This window comes from Mustela putorius, unplaced genomic scaffold (genome assembly GCF_011764305.1).
Source record: "Mustela putorius furo isolate JIRA1106 unplaced genomic scaffold, ASM1176430v1.1 tig00003834_pilon_pilon_pilon, whole genome shotgun sequence".
Classification (NCBI taxonomy): Eukaryota; Metazoa; Chordata; class Mammalia; order Carnivora; family Mustelidae; genus Mustela; species Mustela putorius.
Genome location: NW_025421987.1, coordinates 9490049 through 9510026, shown reverse-complemented (window position 1 = coordinate 9510026; position 19978 = coordinate 9490049).

Below are 19978 nucleotides of genomic sequence, written 5' to 3'. Positions count from 1 at the left end.
TGATTACATAATACAGAAAAACACATTCGGTATTTTTTCTTTTTCTATAGTTTCTTGTTTAAATATCTCCCTATAAGTTTTGAAAGGCTTGACTATCAGGATCAATAATCTGAGGAATAAGATAAGTGTTTGTATTTGTGATTTGATAACTTCCTTCACAGTACATTAAAGACATGAGCATTTTAGTACTTTTGGTGTTTCATTATAAATAACACACGAGCCTTGTATCCACACAAATGTGGTAAAATTGTATAAAGAGAAAAGTAATCTCTTTTCCCTTATCTTCTGCCTCCTTGGATCCTCCCTACACTAAGATAATCAGTGTTAATGGTTCTATGTCTATCCCTCCACAATTTTAATAGGTGGATTTGTGTAGTATAATTCTTTTGCAGGCATAACTACACGTAAAAAAAAAAAAAATTATGTGTGGTTTAGAACCCAAGATTGGGATTTTAAGTAGTGAAGGAAGGGGAGGGGAAATGAACAGTTAAGTACCCCGAAACTAATGGTAGAATGGAGTCTCCACTCTGTGTGACATCTGAAGTCCTAACCACTGGGCTGCTGCATATTCACGGAAAAAATGAATAAAATAATAATAATGATGATAATAATAATGAATAGACAAGTGCTTTGAAAAATCCTACAGTGCAAATGACAGGCGATCATCTGCTTGTTACTACGGCATCATTTCTTTCTTTGGTTTTCCCAAAGAAGTGTAAATCAAAGTGATACTTTAAGTTGTTCATATCTGTTAACAAAACATTGGTGAATTTATAAGTCAGTAAAATCTGACAACCTTTTCAAGATCTTACAAATAACAGTCAGGTCCATATGATGCATACCTTTCCTGAGATTCTTTCTGATGTTGAATAACGCACACTGACTTCCAATATAATACTAATTTAACATTCTGTGTCATGTTTAAGGATATTGATTGACTATGAGGTATTCAGGGGAGAAGTTGGTAGAAGAGATTTGTGTTGATTTGTAAAGACAATATTTTGAGAAACGATTGAAAAGGGGTATACGTATTTTTTTTAAAATGTGAGTCTCATACTATAGTTTAATCAGAGCACCTCCTCCCTGTTTATAAAAAGTCTATTCTATGTTGCCAAATCATCATCATCATCATCAACTTATATGAAGTCAGTTTACAGACTAGAGAAATTCAGATTTGCAATAACAAACAACTTTTTTTCAGCTACAGAAATTTTAATAATAGAGGTTCTTATTTGTAGTTGTAAAGGTATAGTTATAAAATCTAAATACAAATAAGCCTACCCCATGTTTGATTATGTTAGGTGTCACTTGAAATAATGGCCTTCTTTTGTTCTTACAGGTAGTGTTATCATTAGTGCAATGCCTCATGCACATTTTCATAATTTCTATCACTCAGTGTGATGACTGACAAGGCACAAAGCTAGGCTCAAACTGCCATCAGTGTGCACAGAGCGGCATTTATCCCAAGGTAGACTGTATACTGGGCTTCTTAATTTACAAATCTTTATTTCCAGTGCATAATCTGTAAAGTGTTGCTGTTGGGAAAATGTCTGAATGGCTACAGAATCCCTGCCTAATTCCCTCCCATCAATGCAAACACCATTTTTTTTTTGACTCATTGTTATAACTGTTCTTTGATTTTTGATGAATTTAAACTAATCTACATTTGCATCCTTTAGTCTGATGCCATTGTCAAAACTATTAGTTAAAACTCTTGTTTTGGTTCTTTTAATTTCCTTTTTTCTCTTATTTCCTCAAACAAATGTAGTTTATTTGTTTATTTGTTATTTAAGCAAATCTTTTTCTGAGCCTCTATGGTACAAATACGAGGACAGTAGTAAATTTAAAGACTTGTTCATTCATGGTAGATTTGGAGAATGCCTGGAGCCTACTTTCCTCTATGCATGAGGTGAAGTAACCACTCTCAAAGTCTTTGCTAGGGGAAAAAAAAAAATCTTTCCACGTTTTGTTAGAAATTTGAATATTCATTTCCAAACTGATGCAGGCTGGCTGTTTCTGAAGACCCAGAGGGGGTTACACAGGATCAGCCAAGAGTGTCTTTGGCTTTGCATAGGATGGAAATGAAACTTGAGCCAAGGGGAAATAAGGGTAGAATTTAATGAAGACCTAGAGATAGTGTAGATAGAGACAGAGCATCTGGGAGACAGTAGAAGAGAGGAGTGGAAGGTAGGGGAGGGGAGAGGAAGGGATGGGGCAGAAGTGGCAGGGAGAGGAAAGGAAATCTTGTCTTTGCCTGGGGGCTACAGGTGAGCGAGTGCATAGGTCTTCTCAGTAATCTAGGAACAAAGAGGAGTGTTTAGATGTCCTCCAAGTCACTTAACGCTCTGGAGCCCTGGAGTCTTGATCAGTCCTGGTCTTAGAAAACATTCAGGATGACCCCCTCTGTTCACTCCCTCGATGTTATCTATTGTGCTGGAAGACTCCAGAGAAATCATTAAATCCTTGGCCTTTACAAGGACATACATTACTCTTCTATTTTGTGTGTGTAGAAGGTGGGGGTGTGGGTCCTAGCAAGAATGGAAGCAGGAAAAGGAGGGAATAAAGCAGCTTTTCATGGGGTCTCTTTAGTTTCCCTGTTTTGTAACAATCCCGAGATGTTTTGAAAAATGGTGAAACAAACTTCAACGATCAAAACATCACTATTATTTTACTGAAAGTGAAAAACTCAGCCACAATTTTAGCCAAACCAGCTAGAACAGGATTTTCTCTTTGTAAGTTAGTTTTCACTGCTGGATACCCACTGGACCATTCCGTAAATCAGGTATCTCCTCTGAGGACCTATACCTGAAAATGAGGTAAATATTCATTGTGTGAAGATACTGAAAAGTCTAAAGCAACACAGACATTCCATCATTCTGTATTCTCAGACTACCACTTTTTGCCCAGCCATCAGATTTAGCAATATGGTGAAAAATAGCCAACATTTGTTGAGTACGGTTATTGGGAACATAGTATGTTCCAGATGCAGCATTAAGAACTTTATCTTCAACATTTAATTGAGTGCTCAACACCACTCCGGGATAGAGGTGTTATTGTTTTAATCACATTTACATAAAGGGATTAAGACAGAGAGAGGCGGAGTATCTTGACTAAGATCACATGGCTAATGATTTTAGGTTGGAACAGTGAATTTCAAAATTCCATCTCTTATCCACCACCCACCCTCCTTTCTTGGAAGTGGTCAACCTCTATATATACACCATAAAATGTTTCTCTTATTGAATGGTCCTGTGACATTTGATTAAAAAAACAACAACAAAACTAAGAAATCTGTTTCAATAAAGTCCAGACTTAGGTCAATGTAATATATCAATATTGATTCTTTAGTATGGCAAAGTTATCCTATTAAATGTCAGTTGTTTACAAGAGAGGAAACTGGGCATGAGGGAAATGGGAGTTCTCTGTGCTATATTGTAACTTTTCTGTTATTCTGAAACAATTCTGAAACAAAAATTTATCTGAAAAAAATGACTCCATATACATACTAAATTAGTGTTTAAAACAAGCCGTTTGACCACCCATAGACATCTTCCATTATACTTTTATTATGTTTTTGGTAAAGAGGGACATAATAATCTACTCAGAAATGGAAAAAGCTGGTTTCATTAAATCCATTCTTCTTGATGCCAGAAGCCTTTATCCCATGGCTCAAAATCCATGATATTGCAAGGATCATGAAAAAATACAAAACCAAATTAAAGTAGTCAAAAGAAAATTGTTTACAAAAATGTTATTAATGAAACAATCCATCTACACAAATGTGAACCTATTTTAATATCCTTGGATATGGCAGGAAGTGTTGTAATGTAAAAAGATTTACAAGTGGGAAAGCTGAGGGAGAAAGTTTCAACTTCAAGCATTAAGGTCTTAGTTCATAAATCTGAAGGGAAATAGGTAGAAAATAAAAGCATTAGAAGATAGAATAAAATGTAGAAGAATAAATGTCTCTTTCATGAATCTTTGTGAATATATAGGCAACACATAAGCTATAGAAAACCAGTTTATTATTTAAATGATGGATGCCAGTTCAGTGTTATCAACATGAAATTTTCAAGTCAATGGAAAATAAACTCATATTGTTTGTGCAATAAATTATAGGATCCTGGTTAAATTAAAAAGGATTTTAGAACAAAATTTTCCCTGCTGAAACACATTTTGCTGCTTTAAAAATGCAAGGTATTTTGAGAACAAATTGAAGGATTATCAAATATATACTAATATATCACAAACACTTATCCTAAAATCAAATTAAAACCTATTACAGAGTTTATTGAAGAGTATTTGTTCCCTTGCTCTAAGTGGAATGTGTGACTGATTAAAATTTAAATCATATTAATTTTAAAATGTGCTTTGGACGTAAACTAAAATTAAAACGTACAAAGTTTTTATTTTCCCATCCAAGTTAGTAGGAATTCCAAAAGACTGCGTTCTTTTTTAGAGAGAAACTTGTTGAAATAATTACCTATTAAGGACTAAAAATCCCAAAGGATTAGTTATGGATACAGAGCTTTCAAGTTTCTAGACCTCTGAATGGAATCTGAAACCAAACCCGCAGGGACTACAGAGCATTACCAGGAAAGGCTGTTAAATGACCTTTATCATATGGTCTCAGTGAGAGACAGGTGTCCACTGTTGTTGACCATCTGGGTTAAGAAGTAAGAACATGAAAGGGTATGATTACCCCTTAAGATGATCACCAGAGATTCAGTTTAGGCAAAACATTGAGAGTGGGCAAGTCTATGCACAGTGAGTTAACATAATCTCTCTCTCTCCACACACATACATATACACACATGTACATACATGCACACATACATAAACACACTCAGCACGAACTTAATGAAAAGATATTTATTATGTAATGATTCAGGGAAATGAGGATGTGTTATTTTTGCCTTGAAAGGGAAAAAAAAATTCTCAAGAGGTATTAGAAATGTATAAATAAACAGAAAAGAATATGTCAAAGTCTTACATAGGAAAAAGGAAAATGTGTGTATTAATGACACAGGTTTTGGAATTATGAAGACAAGCCCCAAACCTATTAAAAAATAGTTGCCAAATGCAGTTTCATAAGTTGATTTTCTCTGATCTGGGAAATTTTGAGCCATTGTGAAGATATATCTTTAAAAAGCTTTGGTGGGTAGAAAAAAGGTTCTACAATGCACGGTTGGCGAGAGTAATAACAGTAGAACACACACAAAATGAAGGATGAAATTGAATCAAATGCATTTCATTTGTTACTATAAAAATTGTTTTCATAATCAGAAACGAAATCGAATCTTTATGTTTGCATTCGAGTATGAATATTGATGAGATTCACGGAGTAATGTCGGAGTGTGGGGCAGTCCTTACAACTTGCCCCGCCTCCCCAAGAGAAAGAGCAAATCCAATACATACTCTCTGTTACTTATTTTGGCCACAATCAGTGTGGAGACTTGTGTCTGGTATTCAAATCATCTTTCTACGTAGCATACTAATTTTAGCTAAGCTCCTTCTTTGAAAAATGTGCTTTAAAAAAAAAAATTGGAGCTGTGATACAAAGACTTGAGAATGAAATGGGGAAAGAGCCCGTGGTTGATGAAATGCAAATGAGGCTTGGCTCAGACAGCTGGCTGCTTTGGGATGACATGGGTGATAAATGGTTCTTAAAACATGAGCAGGCATCAGGCTCCCAATTCAGTGTCAGACTGGCAAAAACAGCAGTATTACTAGATGCTTCCTTTAATTAATGCGGCACTACTGCATTAGTCCGGACACTGCCGATAAATGGGAAAGAAGTGATATCAGAGGTAATATCAGAAATCTTTCAACCTTGAAGCTGGGATGTGTTGGCCAAAAGCTGCAGTATCATAAGAGGTTTAATTGTATTTGTAATGTACCAGTGCACCATGACAAAAATGGGGAGATAGTGTAGTCAGGACCAGGAAAGGCTGTGATGAATGAGAGAGAATGAGTAATTACAAAACCAGGAGGACTGTGAAAACAGACAAAGGACAAGCAATGGAAAGGAGGATTTAGCCACCACTGCAGTCTGAACAGTAGAACTCAGAGGAACTTTGAAGTGGACAGAATGGTGGTATTTGGTCCTTCAGGGCTAAGGGACGCATATAACGCAATGCTCCTACATATGGTCAGGCAGCATATACCTTGTAACAAATTATACACTTTTATCCAGATCCAAATATTAGATATGTACCATTGGGACAATGTCTGAGACATCACTTTAAAACACACACACGTACACACACCCAAATACACATGATATTTTATTTTATTTTAATTTTTAAAGATTTTATGTATTATTTATTTGACAGACATAGATCACAAGTAGGCAGAGAGTGAGGAAGGGAAGCAGGCTCCCTGCTGAGCAGAGAGCCTGATGTGGGGCTCGATCCCAGGACCCTAGGATCATGACCTGAGCCGAAGGCAGAGGCTTTAACCCACTGAGCCACCCAGGCGCCCTTACACATGATATTTTAAAGAGAATACAATCTAAGACGGGCTACCTTTTAAGACGGACTCCTCAGTGTTGGCTCAGATTTCCAGCCGGATTGCAAATAAAATCTTTCCGATGACACCAGCATTGTAAGCATGTTGCCATAAAATAAACTTTTATTAAGGAAAGTAAGCTAAGAAATGATTTTCTGCCACAAGCAAATGACAGAAGAATTGACCTCAAATTTGACCATAGATCTGCTCAGAATTCCCTGAAATCACTTCTTCTTTCCTATATTTTAAACTACAATCATTACAGCCACAATCACAACCACAACCATACATACAAGCTACTATCTCTCAACACCCTTAGCACCATTGCCTACCCTGGTGCCATGTCTTCCAGCCTTGTCCTCCTATGGCACGTTAGAGAGCAAGAGTACACAAGCTCTTTCTGAAACTGGCCAGATAGTAAATGTTTTCAATTTGGGGAGCCATAAGATCTGTCTCAACTACTCAAGTATGCTTACAGAACAATAGCAACCCTAGGCAATAAGAAATGAATGTCTCTGACTGGATTACAGTAAAATTTTACTTGTAAAAACAGAGTGTGAGTTCATGGGTCCATGGGCTACAGTTTGCCAATCCCCGATGGCACATCCAAACTCTCCGTGGTTATTTAAAATACAAACGGGAGTCTGGTCAGTGATTATACCTCTGCCAGGTGTGTTTCTGAGGATAGTGTAAGACCGGTTAGGGATACTTTCTTTTAATGTGTGTACACTCAGGAGTTTACTGGGAAATCACTGTATTGCATTGTGGGGTGGTAGACTTCCCTTCCTTCTACTTCTGAACTTTTGCCCTAGACTTTTAATAGAGGTCACTAAGAACTATTTCCAGTTGAAAAAATTAATCTGTCACCTGCATCCCGGTCTTTCTGCCTCTTTTTTTTTAAATCTTTATTGAAGTATAATTGACAAATAAAATTGTAAGGTATTTAAAGTGTACATGAGGATTTGTTATACACCATGAGAAAATTTCTCCCATCAAGTTAATTAACACATCCATCACTTCACATATTTATCTTTTTTTTTTTTTTTTTTGGATGAAAACCTTTAAGTTGTAATCTCTTTGCAAATTTCTGTTGTACGATATATTATCAACTATGGTCGCCTGTTATACATTAGATAGAGAAGATAGATATCTAATGTGATACATTAGATATAGAAGATACAGAAGTTACTCATCTCCTAACTGGAATGTATGCCCTTTACCATCCTCTCACGATTTCCCTCTACACCCTAGCCCCGTGACAACTACTATTACATTATTTCTATGCATGGACTTTCTTTTTTCTTTTTTGGATTTCACGTATAAGTGATACCACTTATTTCTGTCTGGCTTATTTCACTCAGCATAATGTCCACCAATGTCATTCATGTCATTGCAAAAGGCAGAGTTTCCTTTTTTTTTTTTTTTTAAGGTTGAACAATGTTATATATAAATTCTAGATCCTTTCATGCATTGATGAATACTTACGTTGTTTCCATGCCTTGGCTATTATGAGGAGTGCTGCAGTGAATACGGGAGTATAGATATCACTTTGAGATAGTGATTTTGTTTGTGTCGGATATAAAACCAGAAGTGGGCCTTTGAATTTTATGGTAGTTCTGTTTTTAATTTTTTGAGGAACCTCCATATCATTTTCCACAGTGGTTGTACCAATTACATTCCCACCAAGAATATGCAAAGAATCCCTCTCTCCACATTCTTCCTGACATTTCCTGACATTTCTTTCTTTTTTTTTTTTTTTTTTTTGGATGATAGCCATCCTAACAGGAGGCAAATGCTATCTACTTTTGGTTTTGATAGGTATTTCCTTTCCCTAATGATTGATAAAAGTGAGCACCTTTTTAATGTATGTATTCGCCATTTGTATTTAGTCTTTGAAAAAATGTCCGATTAAGTCCTTTGCCTATTTTTAATTTTTTAAAATTTTTGCTATTATGTTGTAGGAGTTTCTTGTATATTTTGGATTTTAACTGCTTTTCAGATATGTGGTTTACAATATTTTTTTCCCATTCCATAGGCTGTCTTTTAATTTTCTTACGACTTTTCGTTCCTGTGCAGAAGCTTTTCAGTTTGATGTAGAACCACTTGTTTATTTTTTTATTTTGTTTTGCTTTTTTTACTTTGCTTTGAGTATCAAGTACAAAAAATCATTACCAAGAACAATATCAGGAACCTTACCTCCCAAGTTTGGAGGAGTTTGATGGTTTCAGGTCATATGTTTAAAGCTTTAATTTATTTTGAGTTGATTTTTGGGTATCTTGTAAGATAGAGACCCAGTTTCATTATTGTGCACATGGTTATCTACTTTCCCAGCATCATTATTGAAGAGACTGTTTTTAACTCATTGCCCATTCTTGGTTCTTTGTCACAAATTGATTGACCCTACATGGGTTTCTTTCAGGACACTTTTCTGTTCTGTTAATCTATGCATCTGTTTTTATCCATTCTGTTTTGATTACTATGGCTTGAAATAGATAGTTTGAAATCAGGAAGTCTCACGCCTCTAGCTTTGTTTCTTTTTTTCAAGATACCTTTGGCAATTTGGGATCTTTTATGGGTCCCTATAAATTTTAGGATTGTTTTTTCTATATCTGAAAAAAATGCCAGTGCAACTTTGATAGGGTTTACATTGAATCTGCAGGTTGCATTCGGTAGTATGAACATTTTAACAATATCAATTCTTCTAATTTATGAACATGGAATATCTTTACATGTATTTGTGTCTTCTTTTATTTTTTTCATTATTGTCTTATAGATTTCCAGTGTACAGATCTTTCACTCTTTTGATTAAATTTATTTCTAAATCCTATTTTATGTATATGGAATTTTTTTAATATTTCTTTCTGATAGTTCATAAAATAACTTTGGAAGGGTTTCTACTATGTTTTGGAAAAGTTTGAGGAAAAATTGGCATTCGTTCTTCATTAAACTTTTAGTTTGGTAAAATTGGTAAAATTGACCAGTTAAGCCATCTGGTCCTAGACTTTTCTTTGCTGGGACATTTTTGATTACTGACTCAATAGCCTTACTAGTAATTCATCTATTTAGATTTTCTATTTCTTCATGATCTAATCTTTGTAGGTTATATGTTTCTAAGAATTTATCCATTTCTTCTAGGTTGTCCAGTTTGTGGATGTATAATTGTTCATAGTAGTCTCATGTTTCTCAGCATTTCTGTGTTATCAGCTATAATATCTCCTCCTGAATTTCTGACTTTATTTATTTGAATCTTTTTAGACACAGTTTATCTAGACGAAACTTAGCTGGGTTGAATGGACTTACCATCTGCAATTTGCTCTCCAAGAGAGTTCTATTCTTTACTGGATTATTTTGGGCAGCTTACCTAGGGAGGTTATGCTCCTCATGTCTCTCTTTTTCTTCCTGGAACCAGAAGGCTGAATGGGATATATTATTCTGTGGCAATGAGGGAGACCAAAAGATCAAGTCGCATTGTATAAACTCAATTCAAGCCTTGCTTGTATCATGTCTGCTAAAATTCCATTGATCAAAGCAAGTTCCTTGGATAAATTCAGGCCACCAAACAATTATAAAAAGATTTAGAAAGAGGGTGGATTCAGGGAAGTATGAGGATTTTAACTCAGATATGCAATCTTCCCAAAATTGGAAATTAGGCAAAGTTTAGGTATAACTAGCTTTCAGTCAAATTCCATCTACGTGATCCTGTTTTTTCAACTGTAAAGCAAGGAAGGTGATACCTACCATGAAAGATCATTTGTGTGATTGTGAGGATTAAATGAGATAATGTGAAATGTATGAAGTGTGTCACACAAAGCTGATCAGTAAATGTTCTGTAATCTACAAAATACTGGGCTCTAGAAGAGATCCTTTCTCAGCTTTTAAAAAATATTCTAGTATAACAAAAACTATAGATATCAACAAGGATAAGCAAACAGTGATCTAGAATGCTCTGCTGTATATGACACCAAATTTAGAGTAACTAAATCCACAAGTTAAGAAAATCTAATTTTCTTCAACACAGTTTTCAGAGTTGACAACTTGAAGTTTACTCCTTTGAGAAAGATACACATACACAATAACAACTCTGATATCTACTAATAATTTCATTAGTTTAGAAGGTGATTCTGTAATCTTTATAGAAGTATTAATAAACTATTATTGAGCCAACCACTGATTCTTTCCCAACAACTTTTAGTTTTCAGGGTTAAGCTACAAAGTTCCTTCCCTGTGATTTGAAAGCAAAATATTTGAATTATCATATAAATTTCATGTAATTATAAAGTGTTCAATAAGGCCCGGACAAATGATATATTATCCTTAGTTCTTTGGCTTGTAATGACCATGATTAATTAAATATTTGAAAAAAATGTATTAACCATCTTTCTCCAGGCTTAAGTCTCACATCTATCTCTTGGATTTCAATCAATAGCACTGATTTTAGAATTGAATACATTATTCCTAATGTAAAATCATTAGTCTCTAACTTAGAGGTTTTTTCACCTGCTTCTAACTGAGATCAAGCAGCCTTGCTATTCCTTAAGAACTTCCTTATGCAACTTTAGAATTTATTTCAAGGAGTTAGAATAACTAAAATACCAAGGATTTCTGCCCATCCCCCTCCTTAACTGGCTCCTCAGGGAAGATGGATTGGACTGCGATGGGTTATAATTCTTTTTTCTACAATGTTCATGACATGCACTAATGAAAATGTTCACCTTTATGTTCCTCTTTATTATAACCAAGGAATTTTTGATGCTACATAGGCATAAATTTTTGTTTCTTGATCGGAAGAGGACAGGCTAGTTGTGGAAACTAATTGCTGAAAAGAGGAAATTTGAGAACTAGAGGTCATTCTGAAGTTATAATTCTTTCCCACATCCTGACAAATAACCAAAATTCCATTTTTTAGAAAATTTGAAGTTAAATTTTATTTTTTTAGGTTGCCTCATGCATTAACACTTTTAAAGACCACTCTCTTGTGTCTAGTAGACCCCAGTAGGTAACTCATCTTCTAACATAAATGTAAATATACATGTGTAAGTTGGCTACAGAGTACCTTTCTGAGGTCTATAGCAGTAGACAACCCGGGGGAGCGGGGCGAGTTTCTTTTGACTCTTGCACCATTAAAAATAATGCAGTAATTAACAGACGGCCGTAGTGATTGGTTAGAAACTCAGAAAGACGACTGGTGTCTGATTTGTCTCCTTTGTCCAGAATGTGATGTGTGACATTCAGGTGCGGGTGAAGATTAAGAATAACTGTAACCAACACCAAATTAGTTATGTAAGAAAAACAGCTTTATGACTGTATTTTACTGGTTTCTATTGAAACAGAATATATGTCTTCCTTGTAATATTAGAAAATTTTGAAATTTTCAGGGCACCTGGGTGGCTCAGTCTGTTAAGCATCTGCCTTCAGCCCAGGTGGTAATCTCCGGTGCTCGGATTGAACCCCGTGTTGGGCTCCCTGCTCAAATGGGGAGCCTGCTTTCCCCTCTGCCCCTCCCTCTGGTTCATTCTCTCCTTCTCTCTCTCTAATAAATAAATAAAAGCTTTTAAACAAAGTCCCAAACTTTCAATTCTCTAAACTTCAAATCCTTGAAAGAATCTATTTAGCTATCAGTTAATCTTTGTATCTGTCTATTTCATGTATATAATCAAAATTTTCTTCATCTATGACTTGGTCAAAATATAATAATGGTTATTCAGCACTCAACTTGCTAGGGCAGGTGACTTGGAGGTTAGTTGTGTCCCCAATCTATAAAAAAAGGAAAAGTAAATCTTTAGCCTTCTCATTTCTCAGGCTTATTCTGGGGCTCACATGAGATAGTGAAGAACAACAGTACTCTGTAAGCTGTGAGATCTGAGATACTATGATATCAAGGAAATATTTGTGATATATTTTTTAATAGTTGTGATATAGTGGAAAGATGGCAGTACTGGCTCTGGCGTTAAATAGTTCCCACTGGTTCCTTTCATCTATGAAATAGAAAGAAAAACATTTGGGTTTAAAGTTTTTGGAAAGCATCTAATACCTTTTCTGAGATACAGCACAGGCTTGAAAGTGAGGAGTATTACTATTATTAATATAACAAAATGGATGAAGATCTGATCTAAATGAGTAGGCATAGTAGCAGGCCATTTCTAAGTATATGCTCTACTCAGACAAGTTCACATGACATTGCCACAACTGTGCATTGAGAAACAGAACCATGGAACAATAGAGAGGAAAATATGAAGAAAAGTATAGCCTCTTAATAGGGGAGGAAGTGACAAGATTGGGGGGGGTTCAAGAAAAGTTTTTTGTAAGAAAGGAATCAAAACAAGGTTAAGGACTGTCACAGTGAATGCATATGTATAACTGGGATTAAGGGGAAGAAAATGTTGAGATATCTGTGGTCATGTCTCTTTCTGTAGTTCAGTCGAGTTGCCATCATCATAGGGCAAAAAAGCAAATTTACAGAATGACAATGGCATCCGTAATTTTACATCATCATATAGATATGTGTTATGGACATTTAGAACATGCATACTCATATGCAATGTATTTGAACTTTATTTCCAACTTTAAAGCTTTTTATATTTCAAAGTCCATTATTATCACCACCTGGTATTACTTATTCCTGGCTAGAGTCAGGCTAACTACCTGCTGTCGTCTGCAGGAATCCAGGCCTTTACTCTCGACATCCACCTGCATTGAATGCCCCCCACATTTTTATTTTCCCGTTCAATTCCTCCCATCTTTGTAAGTTTCAACTGAAGTTTGAGTTCCTACATGAAACTTTCTCTGAATTCTCCATGATTCTCTAATCTCCCTTTTTTCCCCAGATCTTCTATTGAACTTAAGCCATAACACTCCATTTAACACATGTCCCATGTCTAATTTTGTCACATTATGTTAATCCTGTCATTCCACTAAGCTTGTGAAACCCTTGTGAGCACAGACTATGGGAAGAGTGAGAATTGGTTCTCTCAACCTCCGTTCTACCTCCTTTTAGGCTGAAGAAATCAGAAAGCTAAAAACATTCCTAGACTTTCTGGCCACTAAGATTCCAGAAGAGAATGAGGTTCCGCTAGCTGGATTTACTTTGAGAAGAACTGGAGAGTAGGAATGAAGCAGAAGCCACGTTTTTGCACCTCGTTGATAACACTAATGTGCAATGTTATTAACCATGTGCTGTTTCCTGCAGGAACATTCTTGGGTCCATTTTCCATCTTACCAGACAGACACATTTCAGTAGCAGCAGCACTAAGTATGGGGGTGGCTTTTTTACCCCATCTGCCTCATTCAGCAACAGGCATGTGTTTTTTTTAACTCCTGGCACTGCAAAATCAAATCAAATCAAATAAAAATCAGTAGCTCCTTAAGATCTTGCCTTGACCATGCACTTGAAGCTTTCCAATGCATTTCTAAGCACCTATTTCCTTATGTTAAAACTCTTGCAGTTGCTAATTCCTACAGTGATTTCTATGTTCAGCATTGAATCCTGATTGATATAGTGGTCAGATACTACGTTTCATTATCTCTGACAGCTTCTTATACAAAGTAGAAGATCTAGTAAGATATCAATAAACACTTAGATGATTGTATTAGCTATTTGTTCCTATTAATAAATTATATGCAAAACTTGACAGCTTTATACAGAAAAACATTTATTTTATCACAGTTTCTGAGAAGGGAAATCAGGCAGCCAGGAGTAGTTTAGCTGGGTGGTTCTGACATTTCTCATGAGGTTGTAGTGAATGTTTAGGCTGAGGTCAGCAGAAAGCTTGACTGAGACTAGAGGACAAATTTCAAGCACATTTACATGGCTGTTGATAACAGCCTTCATTTTCTCACTGGGGGTTGCTCAGAGGCCCCAGTTCCCTCAACACATGGACCCCTCTGTTATGCCACTCATGACATGACAGCTAGGTTTCCTAGAACAAAATGATCTAAGGGAAGCATTAAGTGAGAAACAAAGAGAAAGAGAGAGAGACCAACAAAATGAAAGGCACAGTATCTAATGTAATCCATGTTAGAAGTAAAGCACCATTGGGGCACCTGGGTGGCTCAGCTGGTTAAGCAGTGGGCTCTTGATTTTGGCTCACATCATGATCTCAGGATCCTGGGATCCAGCCCTGAGTGTGTGGAGCATGCTTCAGGACTCTCTCTCTCTCTCTGTCCTTCCCATGCTCTCTGTCTCAAATAAATAAATCTTTAAGAAGAAGAACAAGGAGAAGGAGAAGGAGAAGAAGAAGTAGAAGTAGAAGTAGTATTAGTAGTAGTAGTTAAGCACCATTACTTCTAAAAATTTCTCACTTAGCCCAACCTTGTTATAATGTGGAATGGGACTACAGTACAGTCTGAATTCCAAGCCATGGGGGCTATCTTGGAGGCAGTCTGCCCTCGCCACCAATAATTCGTGTCTATTCTATATGCAAAATATTCTCACCCTTCTCCAAGGCCACTGAGTCTAATCCATTACAACCTCAGTGTGATATCCAGAATCTTGTCATCTAATTGGGTCCAGGTCCAGAGAGGTCTACTTGTACGTAATTCCTTAAGAAAATTTCTTGAGTCCGATCCTCTCAATTTGGAGTACTGTGAACTAAAGAGACACATGATCCTGTCCCCCATGCACAAACCCCCCAACATACAATGGTGGGGAAGGCACAGGAGAACTACTCTAAGAACTCTTATTCAAAAACTGGAGAAACAGGAGACACACTCACAGATCCACAGCTGCTCTAAAATTCATCCAGGCGAGCAATGAAAATTCCTTCATTAAAACTCAGTTCAACACCTGCTTGTAAATGACTGACTTACTCTGGTTCTGGGGTCCACCCTCTGGGATCTTCATTCTGTGCAGAGTTATCCCTTATGTTCCGCAAAAGGAAATGTGTGTTTGGCAGCTGCTTCCTGTTTGTAGAAGCTTGAAAATCCAAAGGCTTTTTCTACTCCCTTTTAGTCAAGCCTTCTGTGATTCTTCAAATATAATTTTCTTTAAAAAATATTTTGGTCTCCTTGAATCCTATAAAGGTTCATTCCATTAAACAAAAACCATAGTCACCAATCACTTCAAAATAAGTTCCCACCTAAGCTGCTAACATCGCTGAGGAAAACTCTCGTAAACTTATTCAAGGCCCTATTGTTTGAAGGGATTTGTGAGTCATATCCTTAACATTTTCAGAAAACCCTTTATCTGACTCAGTAGTACTCTGAAATTTCAACTAATAGCACACCCTCTCCTTTATCTGAAGACTTCTTTCTTTCCACTTATGGTGACTGAATTCACTCTTTGCTGGGAAGCCATATCTTCACTGTAGCATTGTCTGTAGCCTGGATAGTCTCTGCACATTCCAGACCATCCATCAGTCAAGTAAGTTCCAGTTTCTTCCTGTTCAGCACCTTTTCTTAGCTTATCTTTTTCTTCCTCCATCATACAATAAGCTCAAGAACATACCAGGCAACATTCTGGCTGGAGTTCTCTTGGTCTAAATTATGCTGTTCAGTTGGTCAGTTTTCTACTTTCCACTTTACTGAAAGCAATAGTGTTGCTAAACTTTCTGCCAGAATAGAATAAGGATTCCTTTTTTACTAGTTTCCAATAAGATAGTCATCCCTCCTTTAGGCTGTCAGCCTTTGAAGGCCAAGAGATGTATTAAACTCTCCATAATGTTCTCCTCAAAGTCTGTCCAGCTTCTGTCCACTTCCCAGTTCCCAAGCCACCCATAAAAATAAATTTTTAGGTATTTATTACATAGCAACATACAACTGATAGCAAAATCCATATTAGTTATCTATTGTTGTGTAACAGTTTACCCAAAAGTGTCAGCAGCTTGAAACCCATATATTTATCATCTAAAAAATTTTCAGAGGGTCAGAAATTCAGGAGCAGCTTAACTGGATGATTCTGTCTCAGAACATCTCATAATGTTGCAGCCATGAAGTTCATCTGGGATGAGGTCATCTGAAGCCTTAAATGGGGCTGAAAAATAAACTCCCAAGGTTTCTATCATGGCTATTGGCAAGAACTCAAATTTTATTTTCTTTCTTTCTTTTAATATCTTATTTACTTATTTGAGAGAGAGAGCATGGGACAGAGGAAGATCAGTGGGAGAAGGAGGTTCCCCACTGGTTAGGGAGCCCGATGCAGGGCTTGATCCCAGGACCCTGAGATCATGACCTGAGCAGAAGGCAGCCACTTAACCAACTGTGCCACCCAAGTCCATCCAAGTTTCCCCAGGAACTAAAAGTTTCTCACTGCATATTGGACAGAGGCCTCTGCTACTCTCTACAAAGGTGTCCCCGTAAGGACTGCCCACAATTCTCAGACAGAATGATCTGGGGTAGAGACAGAGGCAGTCAAAATGGGAGATGCAGTGCCTTCTATAACCTAACCTCAGAAGTAACATACTGTTGCTTTTTCTGTGTTCTGTTAATTACACAGAAAAACCCTAATACAATGTGGGAGGATACTACACAGAGATATGAATACCATTAGGAAGGGATCATTGGTATCCATTTTAGAATCTGTTTACCCTAATGGTTGAAAGATTCCCAGATAATGTATCACGTTTTTCTTGTTAAATGTTGTAGCCTAAGAGTTTATTGGGTACCTGTATCTGGCATCAATTTTTAAATGTAAATATATTTAATTATATTTATATTTACATTGCACAATATAATTATATTTAATTAATAATATTTTATGAGTCATATGTATTTGAGTTTTCCAGGGAGACAGAGCTGGTATAATATGTTGTGTGTATGAGCATGGGTGAGTGTGTGTGTGTGTGCATGTGTGTGTGTGTGTGTGTGTGTGTGTAGAGAGAAAGAGAGAGAGAGAAAGAACAAAAGAAAGAACAAAAAGAAAGGAAGGAACAAAGAAAGGGAGAAAGGGAGAAAGAGAAGGAAAGAAAGAAAGAAAGGGAGGGAGGGAGAGAAATTTATTTTAAGGAATTGACTCACATGACTATGGATGCTGGCAACTCAAAAGTCTTAAGATTAAGATGGGCCAGCTGTCTGGAGACCCACATGAGAGCCAATGTTGTAAGATCAAGTCCAAAGACTATCAGACTAGAGACCTAGAAAGAAAAGAGAGTCAGCATTTAAGATGGAAGGCAATGTGCTGGAGAATCCCCCTTGCTCTAGAGAGATCAGTCCTTTGTTCCATTTAGGTTTTCAGTTGATTGGATGAGGTCCACCACATTAAAACGAGCCATCTGCTTTACTCGAAGTGCATTATCCAAAAACACCCTCGTAGAGGCATCCAGAATAGTGTTTGACTAAATATTTGCACAGTGTGGCCCAGCAAGGTTGACACATAAGATTAACCATCTCATAATGTAAGTACTATACTCATATTTAAACAAGGAGCTGAGGTATAGTATTTTGGCCTAATGAATTAAAATATTCTTCCCACAACAATATCTATCTGTGCTCACTGAGTTGCCATTCTACTGAGGCTCAGTTTCAGTTCAGAGGTGGTGGGAAGGTAATTTTGTTAAAGTTAGCTCTCACCAGTGGGTAGGAAGATAGTTTTTCATGTCCACTCTTGGGGTTCAGACATTTGTTATGAATATCAGATTGGGGTGAGGTAACAGAAACAGTATTTCAAAAAAGGCCATAGGGACTCCATGGGAAAATTATCCAAAGAGAAATAACAACCTGTACTATCAACTATCTTACCTATAAGGTCTGGGCATCTAGAAGAGAACGGTGGACTCAGGTATAATGAGTTGGCAGACACAGTAATCTATTGCAATACGACCTTCTGATGGCATTGTCGACCCTGGGGAGAAAAAGCACTGAGTGAGTGAATAGAAAGAGTTTTTATTTTGTTGCTCTAGGAACCCAACTGCAAGAACATCAAAAGAAAGTGAGATATATTATTTCGCTCTTTCAAGAGACTGCCATGCTGTATGGAAGGAAGGAAGAAATCGGAAGCTGACAGCATTCAATTCAAGGGGGTTAATAGAGCAATGAAAGCTGGTGCCCAAAGGGAGAGATTGTGTGTCTGGAACACCATGGTGAGTAGAAGCTTAGACTGGTTTGTAGTCAACATGAAGAATACAGGCAACACTAGTAGAGAATTGCAAAGAGGGAAGAACTTCTGAGTGAGCAACTAGGAGCTGGCAGCGGTAAGACTGCAGTATATAGTGTTCTTCTTCTTTTAAAAAAGCAGCAGTTTATACCCATCTAATATCCACTCTCCTTATCCTCATTTGAGGGAGAAGAAAGGATTATATATAAAAAAAAATCCCCTCTGAGCCAGGACCCTGGGATTATGACCTGAGCTGAAGGCAGCCGCTTAAGGGCTTTGCCACTCAGGCACCCCTCAGTATTCTGTTTCTTGAAGTTACAGTACCAAGGTCCTCATTTTCCTACAAGATATAAACTGAGTCACTCCCAGATTCTAGAGGATGCCACATTCCTTGAAAACATCTCCTTCCTCCATTTTTTAAAGCCAGCAATGGTAGGTGGAATCCTCAGATAGGTTGTCTTTGACTCTTCTTCCATCTTTTATGCTTCTAGGAGCTCATGGGATTGGATTGGGAGAATTCAGGTAATCCAGGATGATCTTCCCATATCAAAATCTTTAATTTTAATATGCAAAGTTTCTTTTTCCATATAAGGTAACCTTATTCATAGGTTCTTGAGATTGGTATCTGGATATGAGGGGGGCATTATTCAGTCTACCACAGCAATGAAAATATGATATTAAGTTAAATTCATTCATAATCAGAGGATGTAGATTGAAACAATGAAATGATTTAATTGAATCTATTGAAAATGGCAAAGATTAAAAATTTGTATTTTTTAATTTCTTGAACTGGCAAAAACTAAAAATATGACAATATCAAGTGTTCACTAGGATGTGGGAAAACAATGTATTTATATACCACTGGTATACACTGGTATAGGTTCTAAACAAATGACACATGGCCATGCCCATATATATAAATATAATCTATATTTTGTTTATGGGTTTGTTCTATATATGCTTATGTTCATATAAATATTTTTTAAATCCAAAAATCCATCCAAATCATCACAATGATTTCCTCAAGAAGAGACTGTATAATGGGAAGTTGACTTTGGGTGGAAAAAAAAAGCTTTATTTTATCTGTAATTTACACATCTTTTTTTAAACCCTCCCCCCAAAATAAATAAATTAAAAAATAAAGAAGTATAAAATAATAACAGGTCTTTATTATGGGAAGTGAGACACAGGGTTTCTTTTTGTTTATCTATCATCTATCTATGCTCTATCTATGCATTTGAATTTTTTTTACTTGTAAATAAGTATATCTGAAGACAAGAAATAGATCTCTTTAGACTATACACATAAACTCACCAAAATGTATTCTAGTAATTGTTTAAACCAGAGGTCAGCAAAGTTGAACTTTTGTACCAAGTCTTGCCTGATGCTTACTTACATAAATAATATATATTGGAAAAGAGCCATCATTAGCATATTATTTAT